The sequence below is a fragment of the Antedon mediterranea genome, chromosome 11 (assembly GCF_964355755.1).
Source record: "Antedon mediterranea chromosome 11, ecAntMedi1.1, whole genome shotgun sequence".
Classification (NCBI taxonomy): domain Eukaryota; kingdom Metazoa; phylum Echinodermata; class Crinoidea; order Comatulida; family Antedonidae; genus Antedon; species Antedon mediterranea.
This window is the reverse complement of record NC_092680.1, coordinates 9,547,307-9,562,562: the sequence shown is the minus strand read 5'-3', so window position 1 is coordinate 9,562,562 and position 15,256 is coordinate 9,547,307.

Below are 15,256 nucleotides of genomic sequence, written 5' to 3'. Positions count from 1 at the left end.
TTTTAATAAAGAGCGATGAAAAACGCACGTCCTGATTAGTAGTAACATTATACATGAAAAGCCCAATTTGGTACTTATTGATATCCGCAATTTTAAGAAGTTTAAATTTATAGAAACATTCAGTCATTGAATCATTAAACTTTGACCATGTTATAGCTCGTAATGCCCTTTTCTGGAGTTTAAATAACTCATCTAAATAACTTGGAAATGTGCTACACCATATTATGTTGCAATAATTTAATACTGGTTCAATGAGTGATTTGTATATTGTCCAGAGAGCATAGGTTGGTAAAAAATTTCTTACTTTATATAGTATGCCTACATATCGAGATATTTTCCTAGCTGTAACATTGATGTGGTTCTTATATGTGAGAAATTCATCAATATGTACTCCAAGGAATTTAGTCGATTTAACTCTATCTATTCTTTTATTGTTGACATAAATATTTACATTCTCTAAATTACTTGGATTTCGCTGATTGCGGAAAATGATGTAATTAGTTTTTTTTAACGTTGATTGATAGTTTATTGCACATGAACCAATCCGAAACATTTTTTAGTTCACCATTAACTAGTTCTATGAGCGTATCCAAGTTTTCGTGAGATGCAGATATGTTTGTGTCGTCAGCAAATAAAACAAAAGATAACGAGTTTGAGCAATTAAATACATCGTTAATGTACAAAATAAAAAGTAGAGGCCCCAGAATTGAACCCTGTGGTACACCGCAATTTATATCCATCAAACACGAACTTGTGTTATCAATAGACGTAAATTGTTTCCTTCCACTAATATAGTTTCTAAACCATTTAAGGGCCGTGCCTCTTATGCCATAGTGTTCCAATTTTTTAAGAAGTATATCATGGTTGATGGTGTCAAACGCTTTTGACAAATCAATAAATATTCCGATGGTATTTTTTTTTCTTATCAAGCGCATCGGTTATTCGTTCAACCAGATCTATAACGGCCATAAAAGTAGAACTGTTTTTTCTGAAACCATATTGTGCATTATTAAGGATGTTAAACTTTGTGATATAATTATTTACTCTAATTTGAACAATTTTTTCAAGAATTTTTGAAGCGGTAGGCAGAATAGATATCGGCCTATAATTACTGACGTCACTTTTATTGCCAGATTTAAAAATTTGAACTACTCTAGCTACTTTCATACTCAGGGGCGCAGCCAGTGGGGGGGTCACGGGGGTCCTGACCCCCCCTTTTTTTTAGAAAAAATAAATAAAAACATGAGACAACAATACAGATAAAATCATCCTGGAGATACTGTGGAAGATTACTACCGAGCAGTATTACCAAATCAACTTCTTGATTACAAACCGAGTTAAAAAAACCCGTTTTTCTGCCGATAACAGGCCATGCTTTAAAATATTTGGCGTAGCACCCGAGTCTATCGTGAAGTGTAATGTTGAAGAAGTCTTCAAGGAACTTGAATTTGGTACGATGATCTGCCAAGACACGAACATCTTCATTCCGAGCTTCAGTGATGGAAGCGACTGTGTAAAATTAGCGGATCCAGATGTGTTCCCGAATGTGTGTGCACTTCTTCTAATCGCGTAGGCCTATGCCCGTAACGTCTGCTTAAGCTGAGCGGAGTTTTTCGACTTTATGAAGAACGAAAACCTGTTTGGGAAATCACATGTCTTATGAGCAGCTTTCGGGATTGTGCCTCATGAACATACACTTTAACATGAACATTAATACAGAGAATGTCATTCGCGAATTCTGTCTCCAAGCCAAGAAGAATGTTCCAAACTTATGTTTAAAGATGCATCACGCGATGTCAAGAGCGCCGTTATAGTAACTAACGTAAAATGTATGATAATAATTTAGAAGTTAGTTATTACAATTATGTATAAGCTATCACCTATACTATACATTCGAACAAAATAGGTATATTTTTAAACAAAATATTGTATGTACTGGGTATGATAAGCGTCTCACATACACACGGAGCCAAGATAGCTTCTTGGACTTGCATAGTGTATGAACTCTAACATTACGGTTCTCATTTAATAATATCACTCCCTCCATGCTATCATTCTAATTTCTTTTTTCAAACTTTTGCATCTCACGTTCATTTCATGCAACTTTTGTATTGGTGAAAAGGGAGGAATTCAAATAATTCCTCCTGAGTTTACAGCCTCTCTACACAAATCAACAAACAAGCAAGAAAAAAAGTGTTTGTCTGTGGCAGCCTGGAATATAAAAATGTTCTGTAATGAAAATGAGAGTTGTTTTTTGTTTTCTTTGTTTCAGTTTATTAGTGTTAACATTGTCATATTTGTGTGTGCGTAAACCGATTCAAATGATCTAGATTGCCCTAGACCGCCAAAGCTTCCAGGGGGCTTCGCCCCCTGGACCCCAACCGGGGGCCCTTGGCGGCCCCCTGGCCCCCAGCCCATGGTTGCTCGCTTCGCTCGCAAAATACTCACATATTGGTTGACCCCCCCTTTAATTCTTTGCTGGCTGCGCCCCTGATACTATCAGGGACCATGCCTGTCTCAAGAGAGAGGTTAAAGATATGTACAAGAGGAGATGCCACAGCAGCAATAATATGTTTTAGAATGCGATTACTTAAGTTATCAACACCTTCTGAATTTGAATTTTTGATTTGACTAACTATTTCAATGACCTCTTCTTCATTCGTAGGATTGAAAAATATGGATTGGGATTGACTCTCTTTCATATTATTGTTTAAAGTCAGAATTGTTTACATTTGGTATTTTGTTTGCTAATTCATTTCCAATGTTGGAGAAGAAGTCATTAAAAGCGTCAGACATACCTTTTGGATCACATACCAAAGTTTTATTACTATGGTTAATTACCTCATTTGGCTTAACACTCGATTTTTTTTCTATTTAGAACTTCATTTAAAACTTTCCATGTTTGCTTTGAATCGTGTCGAGCTGCATCCAGTTTTTTGGAATAATATTGTTTTTTCAGAAATCTAATTAAATGAGTTAATTTATTTTTGTACTTTTTATATATTTTTTTTAATAATTGTGTTGGGTTTTTAAGGTATTTTTTATAAAGTTTATTTTTCTTTTTTATTGAAATCAAAATTCCTGTTGTGATCCATGGTTTTTTCTTTGTATTACCATTTGGCTTATTACTTTTTGTAGGTATGTTATTATCTATGAGATTGGATAGTTTTTTAATAAATAGGTTATATGATGTATTGGTATCTGTGCATAAATATAGTTCACCCCAATCCTCATTAGAAATAGCAATAAGCAAGTTATTTAATGTTGTATCATTAATTATTTTTTGTTTTGTAATTGGAGCTTGTGTGTTAGTATTTAATGACAAGTGTGTTGTCATGAAAATGGGTAGATGATCGGTAATGTCAGTGACTATTACTCCACAATGCGAAATGTTATCATCATTTGTAATAATATTATCTAAAATTGTAGCAGAAGACGATGTTATTCTGGTGGGTAAGTTGATTAATGGATTAAAAGATGTTGAGTAAATAATGTTTGTGAATTCCTGTGTTGTTTTTTGAATGTCATATTTTAATAAGTCTTGATTAAAATCTCCTAAGATATAGCAGTTTTTGTTTTCGCGATTAAGTTTATGTAAGATTTCTTCCAGATCAGAGTTAAATGAGTTGACGTTTGAATTTGGTGGTCGATACAACATACCTACAATATTATTTTTGCCGTTTGTGTTTATTATTTCTAGAAAAAGTGAATCAATGGAGTTATCATTAAATACAAAATCATCACGTGTTACGGTGTTGATTTGTTCTTTTAAATATAGACAAACTCCACCACCGACTCTACCTTCTCTATTACAAGTGTACATATTGTATCCATTGATATTTAATAAGTCAATTGGCGTGTTCTTATTTATCCAGGTTTCCGAGAAACCAAGTACATCAAACGCACGACCTATGGTATCTAACATAATGCTAATTTCGTCGAAGTGTTTTGGAAGACTACGTGCATTCATGTGTAACGTTGTAAAGATACCATTGTTATCAATTTGCGCCTGTAGCTCATTTAGTTGTGTTTGAGTGAAATATTTGCATAAACCAGCCTCGTCACTTTCAAAGCAATCTATGGAATGTGTAGGACTCGATTTATTTTCATATTGAGTCGTGCTCATAAAGTAGTATTGGAAAAAGAACAAAATATAATCAATTCACCAAAGCTGTTAAGCAAAATGGCGTTCAAATAAATGACTAAAAACCGGCAGGTTAGCAATACAATAATAAAAAAAACCACAATTTACAATAAAAAGAATCACAATAAAGCACACACACCAAACAGTTAATGCAGTCTATAATGTATACAATAGTTAAAATTCTGGTTTCAGGGCAAAAACAAGAAATCTCACAATTTCACATTTAATGTACTACCACACGGTAAATTAGGTGGAATGCAGTTTGTTGAGATCGGAAAATTTTGTTACGATAATCTTCTTATTATTCTTAGTTAGTACATGTATGCGTCCATCTTGGGTCCAGACTGCGGTCAAGGCGGAATTATGCTGGGTTTTGATGGTTCTTAACAATTTCATCCTTTTCATTGTTAGGTTCTCGTGTATAAAGGTATCGGTACCTATCAGTTTCCTTTTTGCTTTATAAACTTCATTTCTTTTATTGTATTGAGCGAACTTCACAATAACTCCCCGGGGCTTGCCGTTACTTGGTTTCTTGGGGCCTAGTCTGTGACTCCTATCAATGTCATTATGATTCACCGTAAGGTTCATCTTAGAACTAAATAATTGTGTAACAATATTATCGGTATTCTCACCTACTTTCTCCTCCAGTCCGTGTATCACCAAACAGTTCCTCCTGGAATATTGTTCACTTTCATCCAGTGATTCCCTAATGTCCTCGATTTCCTGTTCCATTTTCTTCATGCGATCATTCGACTCGTCAAGTTCAAATCTAAGAGCATTGTCTTTGTTATGCTTTGTAACAGTGTAGGGAAAGTTATTATTGAAAAAAATTGCGACTCCCCTTGCATTACAACGATATGAACTAAAAAAACAATCAAGGTCCCACTCCAATCTAACAAGTGACTCCGTTTCTGCCGAAAAGTGTACATCTTGGAGGCAGAAACCATTAGTTAATGAACCTGAACCCATCCCTGTACTTAGACGTTCATCTAGGGTTACAAAGTCTCCAGATTTTGTTGTACCTTAGTGCTAACTTGGGTGAGTGGGGTGATGTAGTGTTTACGTAGTTATTTATGTAAATAGCCTACTTAGTCTGCAAGTTGCATTATTTGCATATTAGTCTGCAGATGGTCAGTCCTTTATAATGGTAACGGGACATATACAACGAGACACACAGAATAACGTTTGTTATAAATGCGATACATGATAGCCTACTGCACAAGTTTGTTATAAGAATGTGAGAATACAAATAAAAGCACTTGAATGGAACGTTTGTTTATGAATATGAGAATACAAATACTACAAGCTCTTGACTGGATTGTTTGAATACTCTTTTTTTATTTGGTATATCACAGACACCTTTTAGAATCTTGAATGTCTCTATTAAGTCTCCACGTAATCGTCTCATCTCCAGTGGTTGGAGGTCCAAATAGTCTAGCCTTTGCTCGTAAGGTAGATCCCTTTTTCCACTCACCATCTTTGTAGCTCTCCTCTGTACTTTCTGTAATAATTCTTTATCTTTACTGTAATACTGGGACCAAGACTGAATGCTATATTCCATATGTGGACGAATATATGACGTGTACATTATTTGAAAACGTCAATGTTTTTGAATTTCCTCTTCACAGTTCTCATACTGTTTATTGTTCTAGCTGCTGCTGTTGCACACTGCCGACTTGGCTTACAATCACTTGTGACAATAACACCAAGATCTTTTTCTTCAGCCACTGGCAACAATGTCTCACTGCCTAGACGCTAATTAGATTTATTTTCCTTTCTTCCAAAGTGAAGCACTTTTCTTTACATTAAATTTCATCAACCATTTATATGACCATTCTTGTGTCCTTTCAAGAACGTATTGGAGTGCAATTGAATCTCCTTCCTCTTTAATGGTTTTTATCATTTTATCTGCCCTAGCAGCGCGATGATAGATCATTGTCGGTTACCGCGTGAAAATAATTTCCAGGGTTTGCCGTCACATCAAGAATATTCATGTGAGGATTCAGGCCCTCTGTAGTTTCTGCCTTAACAAAATAGAAAAAAAATAATGCCCCAAAAACACATCCAAATGCTTCTCTATCGGCTCAGCGAAAGTTTATTGGGGCGAACCCGGCCGCTGTGTAACTGGGGTTTACTCTCCGAACGTATGTATCACCCGGTGACTGCATTACTGTACTGTTACTACTCTGTCTATACTAGATTCTGGTAGCCGTTCTCGTACTGGAACCAATCTATTCATCTTTGACCTCCTAGGCCTCCAATATCGCCTACCATACCTACGGAATCATCGACGTCCCATTTATCGGTCAATATGACGATGATGATAATGATTTTTTAAGATAAGATGCTCTGTTTATTGGAAGGAGCATGCTCATTCTAAACGGACCATCGGAATCCTAGTTTATTTAACGGAAGGAAGGAAGTTTAAGTTTGGCTAGGCTATAGGACTATAGCCTATAATCAGGTTCTCTGGTTCTTTCGCCCGTCTGATGTAGGTCTAAACACGTAAGCAAGTAGTATTAATTAGTAATAGTATAGTAATAGTCCAGTAAAATTTCACCTTGGTAGTCAGCGAGATTCTTACCGTAGGTTCTATAATATTATGTAAAGATTATTTATTGATGTTGCGTCGCATAAAAGTTGGGATTTGATTTGAAGTTTTTTTACGCATTTTTGTTTTACCTTTCGTCGTCGTCTGCTGACAAATGACGTCAACAGGCAAAAGTGAATGACACGTCATTGTTGACATTGGCGTTCGTATTAAAAAGTGAAATTTAAATGTACGAATATGGTATTAATTATTGCATTATTTTGCATTTTGATAATAAATAACTCAAATAAATGAAGAAGAACAAAAAGAAAAGTGTGATTTTTACATGACGTCTGAATTGACCTTCCATACAGTGTGATAGCGCTCTCTATAAAGCGTAGTTCCCACTAGCGACGCAACGTAACGCAATCTACAATGTTGGCAGCACTATTGTGTCGTTGGTTCCCACTTGTGATTACGCAATACAACACTTTGCGTCGATACGTCGCTGCGTTGCGTTCTTGTGTGAACCACGCTTCTAGCTTTCTGTTGTTATTCAGTCATTCAGAAATACAATACAAAATATGTTGTACAATAATGATGTCAAGGTCATATCCAACTATCAAATAATATATATAAACAAATTGTCATACTAAACATTAATGCAAGGTGTAATAGAGAGATCTAAAGAAGGATCGTCTTGGCAAAATCTGCTTTTGCAAGTTGTAGAACATGTTGAGGAATGTTAATATCGGTTGTCAACCATACTGAGAGTGCAGAACTGCTATATATCCTGTCTTGATGTGTGGAAGCGAAGCCTGGTCAATAACATCAAAATGTGGAAAGTATCTAAAGATCTATGAAGTGTGGTTTTTGAATAGAATGTTGAGGATTTCATGAAGTGACTGTTACGGCTCATCTTTAGTTTAGCGCCTTCTATAATTAACAGTTGTCTAATATGTCCGCTTACAAAGATAATGTGTTCTATGAGTAGGTCTATCTAAAAGAGACACAAACGTAAGTTTTAATCATCTAATTAATAATATTGTGATAATAATAAGAAAAAATTAGGATTAATCCAGTAGTTGATTGAAGTTATATTATAGTTAATTTTGACTCCGAACGCCGTCTAAATGGTGCGTTGAGTGTAGTAGGCCTATTTGTGGCCAAGATTGAAAGCATGTTCATGCTCGTTGTACAATGTTGTAACCTGTAATCTCCCGCGTTTGTCATGGGAGGAAATCCAGTGATGCGGACGGTGCTCGTTTCATTTGATTGAGCACGGCCCTATACAAGAGCTATTTACACGGAAGTGTTTGTTACTGTTATGTTTGGAGCTCCGTAAGAGCTACTTAAACGTAAATGCTTGTTATAATAACAAACATGCTATTATCTTTGTTTCTAGTTGAAACCATCATCACCATCAGTAAAGTCAGTCTTTATTCAATAGCTGATCATCATCAGCGTCATTATCGTGATCTTCATCACATCGGCAAGTTGCCATGGCCATCGCCATTTGAGAATTGAATAAAGTGTTTGATGCGTTTACAAGTTGTCTAAGATTGTTTATTTGTTCGTTCAAATGAAAACCTATACGCCCAACAGTAGAGGCTGTTACATTGACCAATGAAGAGGTGTTCTGGAGTTAATGTGAAAAGGAAAGTTATCAAGGAAATAAGGTTAACGCAGTTAAAATTCCTCAGTCATATGGGCGCGTTTATACAACACGTTATTACACGCATATTCAACACGCCTACGAGAAGTGTGTTGTATAACATCGAAGAGATTTTGTGTAATGCGATTTTAATTGGACGTGTCCTGAGGTTATTGTTTTGACCTATCGTTAAATCAAAGTAGGTGCTGTGAAATTGTTGCCCAAATCTAGTAGATAATTGTGCTTTTTTTTTGCATATTTTAAACCGATTTAGCACTTAACATTATAACGCTAATCAAATGTTGGCAAATGTAGCATAGTTTTATCCTAATTTCTAATTTCAAAACTTTAAAAACTCAATAACTGAATAAACTAAATTTTAAACAAAATCATCCTTTATTAAAATCCTTTATAAAACTCATATTAATTCAAAATGCATGCGAGTATAATTATATACAATTTAGGATTATGAACTACGGTATAACATGGTATTACTATTTCATGTATAACGGCAAGATTTTTGTGGGGTCGACCTCGGCCCGTGCAACACGCTAAAAATTAAAGACGGTTTCAAATTTAGGGTGTTGTATAAACACTCAGGAAAGATGGTTTGTTTCATTTAACTGGAAAGATAAAATGAAAGAGGAGCAGGGTAGAAGACGAGTAATGTGGATGACAAGTTAGATTAAGATTTTAGGCCCGCTACTCTTTATTATTTACATTAATGATTTAGCAAACATCTGTAAACATTCCAATCTTATTTTATATTTGCAGATGACACTAACCTTTTAATTTCAGATAATGTTTTAAACCGTCTAGTTGATAATGTTAATTCCGATCTCTCGACTATCTCGAGTTGGTTTAAAGCAAATAAGTTATCGCTTAATGCTAATAAAACTAATTATATGATTTTTAAGAACAGATATAGTAACCGTGTTTACAATGACCTTAACATTTTTATTGATAATAATAACATCTCTCGTGTAACTAGTTGTAAATTTCTTGGTGTAATAATGGACGAATGCTTAACCTGGAATCAACATACAATCCATATTGCAAACTTAGTTTCAAAATATTCTGGTATTCTTTTTAGGCTAAAACCAATTTTACATGTCAATGTTCTATCATCCTTATACAAGACTCTAGTCCTTCCTCATATCATAACTTGATTTGGGCTGACCACAATAACTGTCGCCTTGAAACTGTTTATCGCAAACAAAAGCGCATAATGCGTTTATGCAAAAATTCTCAATTCCTTGAGCATTCATCACCATTATTTGCTAGTCTTAACAACTTAACTGTGTATGATATTCATAAGATATCAAAAGGTGTTTTCATGTACAAATTTAAGAATAATTTATTACCAGCTAACTTTTCTAATTATTTTGTTAAAGTAAACTCAGTTCATAATTATGGCATCAGGTCCTTTGATACTTATCGTCCTTATAATTTTGTTACCGATATGGGTAGAAACACTATCAGAGGACATGGTCCAATTTTATGGAACAGTATTGATGCTTCTATTCGTAATTCATCATCTGTCAAAGTATTTAAAAAGTTGTATAAAAATAATTTGCTCTTAACTTATCAATGAGTGTTACAAATATGTTTACATGTACATTGTTCTTTTGCTTTTTTGATTTTATCGCACTATCTTTGAGTTCATATGCCAACATGTTTAGCTAGTATTGTCTCGTCCTGTGCTTCAATTATGTTTATATCATGTCTTAATTATTTTGTTAAGGTGGCCAAATACTGTACGAGCTTTGCTCTTTTTTGGTCATCCTTCCATTTTTGCTATATATTCATGACACTTGTTTTATTGGAAAATAAAAACTGAAACTGAAACTGAAACTGAAACTGAAGATGGTTAACAGAAAACAGAGTAAAACATTGGATTTTGTTTTAATGGCCTTTAATTTTCTCTTGAACATTAAAAATAATCAAAAAGATACAGTAAAACAGCTATATAAATCACTCCAAAAATCAACCGGGTCTAAATAAATCGTCGGGTCTAAATGTAACATCTCCAAAATCAACATCACACATATCAGAATCGGAAACTCTAACATCGCTCCCTCATCGGTGGTCCGGAATCTGGGAATCATGCTGGATAGTAATCTCACTATGGAAGCACAAATAACAACTGTATCCAAAGCAGCATGCATATCGATTAGGAACCTTGGTCGTATTCGCGGTAATCTTAACAAGAAAACAGCTGAATTGATTGTACACTCATTTGTCACTTCTAAAATTGACATTGGTAATGCCTTGTTGTTTGGCATACCAAAATCTCAAATACAACGTTTGCAGCGCTTGCAAAATATGGCAGCTAGAATTGTAACTTATACAAAATCAAACGCTCACATAACTCCTGTCCTGATGGATTTGCATTGGTTGCCTGTTCAACAACGTATTAAGTACAAACTTGCGTTGTTTGTATTCAAGATCCTAAATGACAGTGCTCCTGCTTATTTATCTGACCTTGTGGATCGTTACGAATCATCCCGCAGAGGCCTACGATCATTGTCACAAAACCTTCTTCAAGAGCGTAGAGCGAAAAATCAGTGGGGTCAGAGATCTTTTTACGTTGCGGCCGCAAGTGTATGGAACAGCTTACCAGCAACAGTTAAATGCTCAACTAGTCTAAACAGTTTCAAGACCAACCTAAAGACGTCGCTATTCGCTGATGTTCTCGCACGTTGTTAATGCACAAAGCGCCATGAGCGCCACATGGGTGGAGGATACCAGCGCTATATAAGTTTTCATTTATTATTATTAACTGTTTACTTAAAACAAATATATGTAATTTACTAATAGGCCTATGTATTGTTTCATAAAGCTGATTGTATTGACATAGACCACATTTCTATGAATAATAATTGATCGGAAACTTGATTGGAAAAATCATGTGGCAAGTGTATCCTGTAAACTATCTAAAATATAAGCTATCGATTGTTAGTAAAGTTAAACATCTTTTAAGTTAACTAGGACTCCACATTTTATATTGCTATCTTTTTGTTGTTGTACAATACATTAGCTATTGTTGCGAAAACATGAGGATACCATCGAGGAATTAAATATTGGCTAGAGGGCGGAGTTCAAAAAGTGATTTATGGAGAAGGGAAGAACCAACAACAAGACGACGGCTGCAATCGACCTTTCGATACGTCTTTACGCAGTAGAGTAACGACACAGCGTAAACGCGAACACATTCTATTATAATCCTGTATACAAAACATGCTAGACATTAACAAGACATTATTCATTCCATTGCGATTAATAATATTATATAGGTAACTTTATTTCCAAAAAAATGTAACAAAACCATGCACTGTGGATGTACAAAATCTGTTCTTACATGCATGCCTCTTACAACAACAAAACATATAAAATAACGTAAAAATAATGATTCTAAATAACAAAAGCCACTTATTTCTGTTGCTGGCAATCTCACGCAAATGAAATAAGTCATTTAAATTACTTAACTTAAAATTTCTGATAAATAAATCATTTCTAAGTGTACTTAACAGATTAGTTTGATGTTTTCCAATTCACCATTTTATTGAATTAGAGTGTACAATACCAAACACCAATTCTGAAAAAGCAGGAGTATCTTCACTCATTCAAGTATATGGTCAAACATAGACCACCTAAGTTTATTTACAATCTCAGATATAGGTTTAGTATTTGTTACCAAATATAACTTATTATTGCTAATCTTTCGGATATTTCACATTAATAATAGTGTGGGACCTATGACAGGTATCAATATTTTTCATAAAAACTTTGGGAGAAGACCAGCTATTGCAATTATACAATCAAATAGATACAACTAATACATAATATAACTTGAGTTTCAAATCAGTTGCAATATTTTTCTTAAGCCACACATTATTAAAGTTGTTAGGCCTAAATGCTACATTTGCTAATATAATTCTATGCTTAATGTGATGAATTGAGTATTGAGGGCGCTGCGTAGTCATTCTGTAATTGGAATACAGGTGACACTGTGTGATAAAAGACCGTGCGTAAGCAGAGCGGGTCTTTTGTTCGTTTTGTTGGCTCTCGCTATGTTACTACAGTTTTGGTTGAGAGTTTGTTTAAGCTATTGATATGTTCTTATTTTGTAAGTACTAAGCTTAACTTGTATATATATAAGCAACTGATTTACCATATGTTAACTATAATCATGCTTGTTCGGACCACGACATTAATATCCTTAGTAGTATCTAAAAATGAACTTAAGACCTTATGAGACATCCATACCTCAGATTTTGGGTCCTTACTGTAATATAGTGTTGTGTTGAGGTACTAATGAAGACTCTTACTCGCTTAACTGTCGTAACACATATTGTTTATTCAGTATAATACTTGATACGATAATAATGATACAGCTAACTAACTGACTAAGGATAAGGAACGGAGGATCAGTGATGCTGTCGGTGAGGTGTGAAGGTGTTCTTCTGGAGAAGTGGCTGTAAGGTGTGTGTTCCATGAGGTGGCTGTAAGGTGTAGATGTTCTTCTGAAGAAGTGGCTGTGAGGTGTGTGCTCCGTGAGGTGGCTGTAAGGTGTGTCTGGGCTCTTCTGAAACTTGGGGGTATATTGGCTTCGGTTCATTTGCATATGTCACTACGTCATCTGTGAGGGTAACTATTGGTCCTAAGTTGATCCAGGATGGGAAAAGTCACAAAATTAAGCTAAGTGTTTTCTTTAGGGATTCTATTATAAACTAAATGGTCATTAAAACATCTGAACAAACTCTCCTCTGGACTTTCTGGGTCAAGTTTGTGAACTTATTTGAATTCTGATACAAAGGTCAATTTCTTAATTATAAAGTATATCATTATATTACATCCCTCTGTTTCCCTTTTTTTTCTTCTAATCTATTTAAAATATAAAAATGGTTATAATAGTGGCATGCAAAATTAAAGTTATATAAAAGAAAAAAAAACATTATTATACATATAAGCAATGAGTTAGCCAAAACCATTGACTCTGAAGTGTAACCTTATCACTTTCACTCTCTCTCTTCTCTCTCTTAAAAAAATTAAATTAAAATTGAATTTGGTATAAAATTCGCGTAAATCAAACATAAATCAGTTAAAAATAAAATTACAAAACTTAAAAATAGTATGTTACATTGAACATGCATCAATCAAATCGTGCGACAACTCATCGCGTTCTAATGGCCTTCAAACTAAATCATCAAATCAAAACATAAAACTCAAGAAAACTGACAGTGGCTGATCAGCCTAAAATCAAAATTGATTCAAAATATCAAACTCAATCACTTAAAACTTTAAAGATGTATTGTCCCCCTGAACAAAATTTTTTTTTTTTAAAGGCCATTTTAATGATACATAAAAGTTATTCACTTTGAAAAAAATTGGATCAAAAAAAAATTATTTACCTTAGAAAATCGTAATTTAAAGTAAAAAATAGTCAACCGGAAGTCGGTCGGTTGGCTGGCAGCCAGCTGGCTTCCGGTTTAATTTAACCCTTGACCTGAATTAGCTTATGAATTATGCATATTGTATGATTCTTGTGCGTGTATGTGACCCCTAGGTCATCAGAAAAAAAATACGACGTGATATGGCGAGACGACGATGTGGGAAAGTTCTGTAGTTTAACAACAACAAAAACAACTCCTACTTGAAGAAAAGACTATGGCTAGGCCCTAGCAGATTGGTAAGTAAGAACTGTAGTAGTTTCTATGGTGCAGCTTTGTTAGTTAGTATAGGAAGCCTAGCTAGCCCATTACAGCTGTACTGGCTATCTAGTGTACTATCCCATATCTATTGGCTAGGCCTAGAGTAGTAGCTAGTCTAGTAGTAGTAGTAGTACTAGGCCTAGTTGTAGGCCTGATTGAGGGTTCACCCTGAGTGAGTAGCAGGCCTAGCTAATACTAATAGATACAACTTGTAAGCCTTATTAATAGTTATTGCCAACCTAGCTTTAAATAGGATTAGGCCTATAACATTCATCTGTGAGCATGGAGTAAGGAATAAGGTTTTAGCATGGAGGTATAAAAATAAAATATTTTATACCTCCATGGTTTTATTGTGACTTGTGTGAATTTCGACACCACCAACTCGTCTTATTTTTAGTATAATACTATAATATTAATAATAGTCTTTAATTTATCATTATTCATATCACTTTTCATTCATTTTAAATTATTTAATTTTCTTTTCTATGTAGAGTTTGTGATTAAAAAAAATTATACATAAGAGCAGCGAAACTCAAAAAGCGAAAACTTGTGAATGGCTGCCAAAAATAGAAAATAAGGCCAGGAGAGATTATGGTGCTTGGTTTTCCCTTCATGATTAATTAGATTTTAATGCTAATATAAATTTGTGAAAATTGTAACTAGGCCTATACTGTACATCCAATAATGTAATTATTTTAGAGAAAATGACCAAATAATCTAAGTTAAATATTTTTTGGAATGTGTACTTTACAGTACTTAGTACCGATATGTTGAAAATTCTTCCAAAGCAATAACGTTCAAACCAACATTCACACAATTAAACCTTTTATGTACATATTTTAATAAATAATGTCTTTCTTTTAATAGGTATTAACACACTTGAATGAACAATATGAGCAAGTAGTGGAAAATGGTGAAGAAATCAACACAAAATGTGGTAGCAACATTCACAATATTTATTTGAACGTTTCTTACTATGACACTTTAAAATGGATGAACAATCACAGAAGACAAGCTATTGCTGTAATGCCACAATCAACACATCAATTAATAGTTGAAAATAAATTGTCAACAATAATGCAGAAATTCAATGAAATATACTAGTAATTAACTCATTTTTTATTGTACTGTACTGTAAATCTTCACACATTAAAATTATGGTGATTTTATCTCATGTACTGTAGTAGTATTTTTTATTTATTTAATGCTGTATA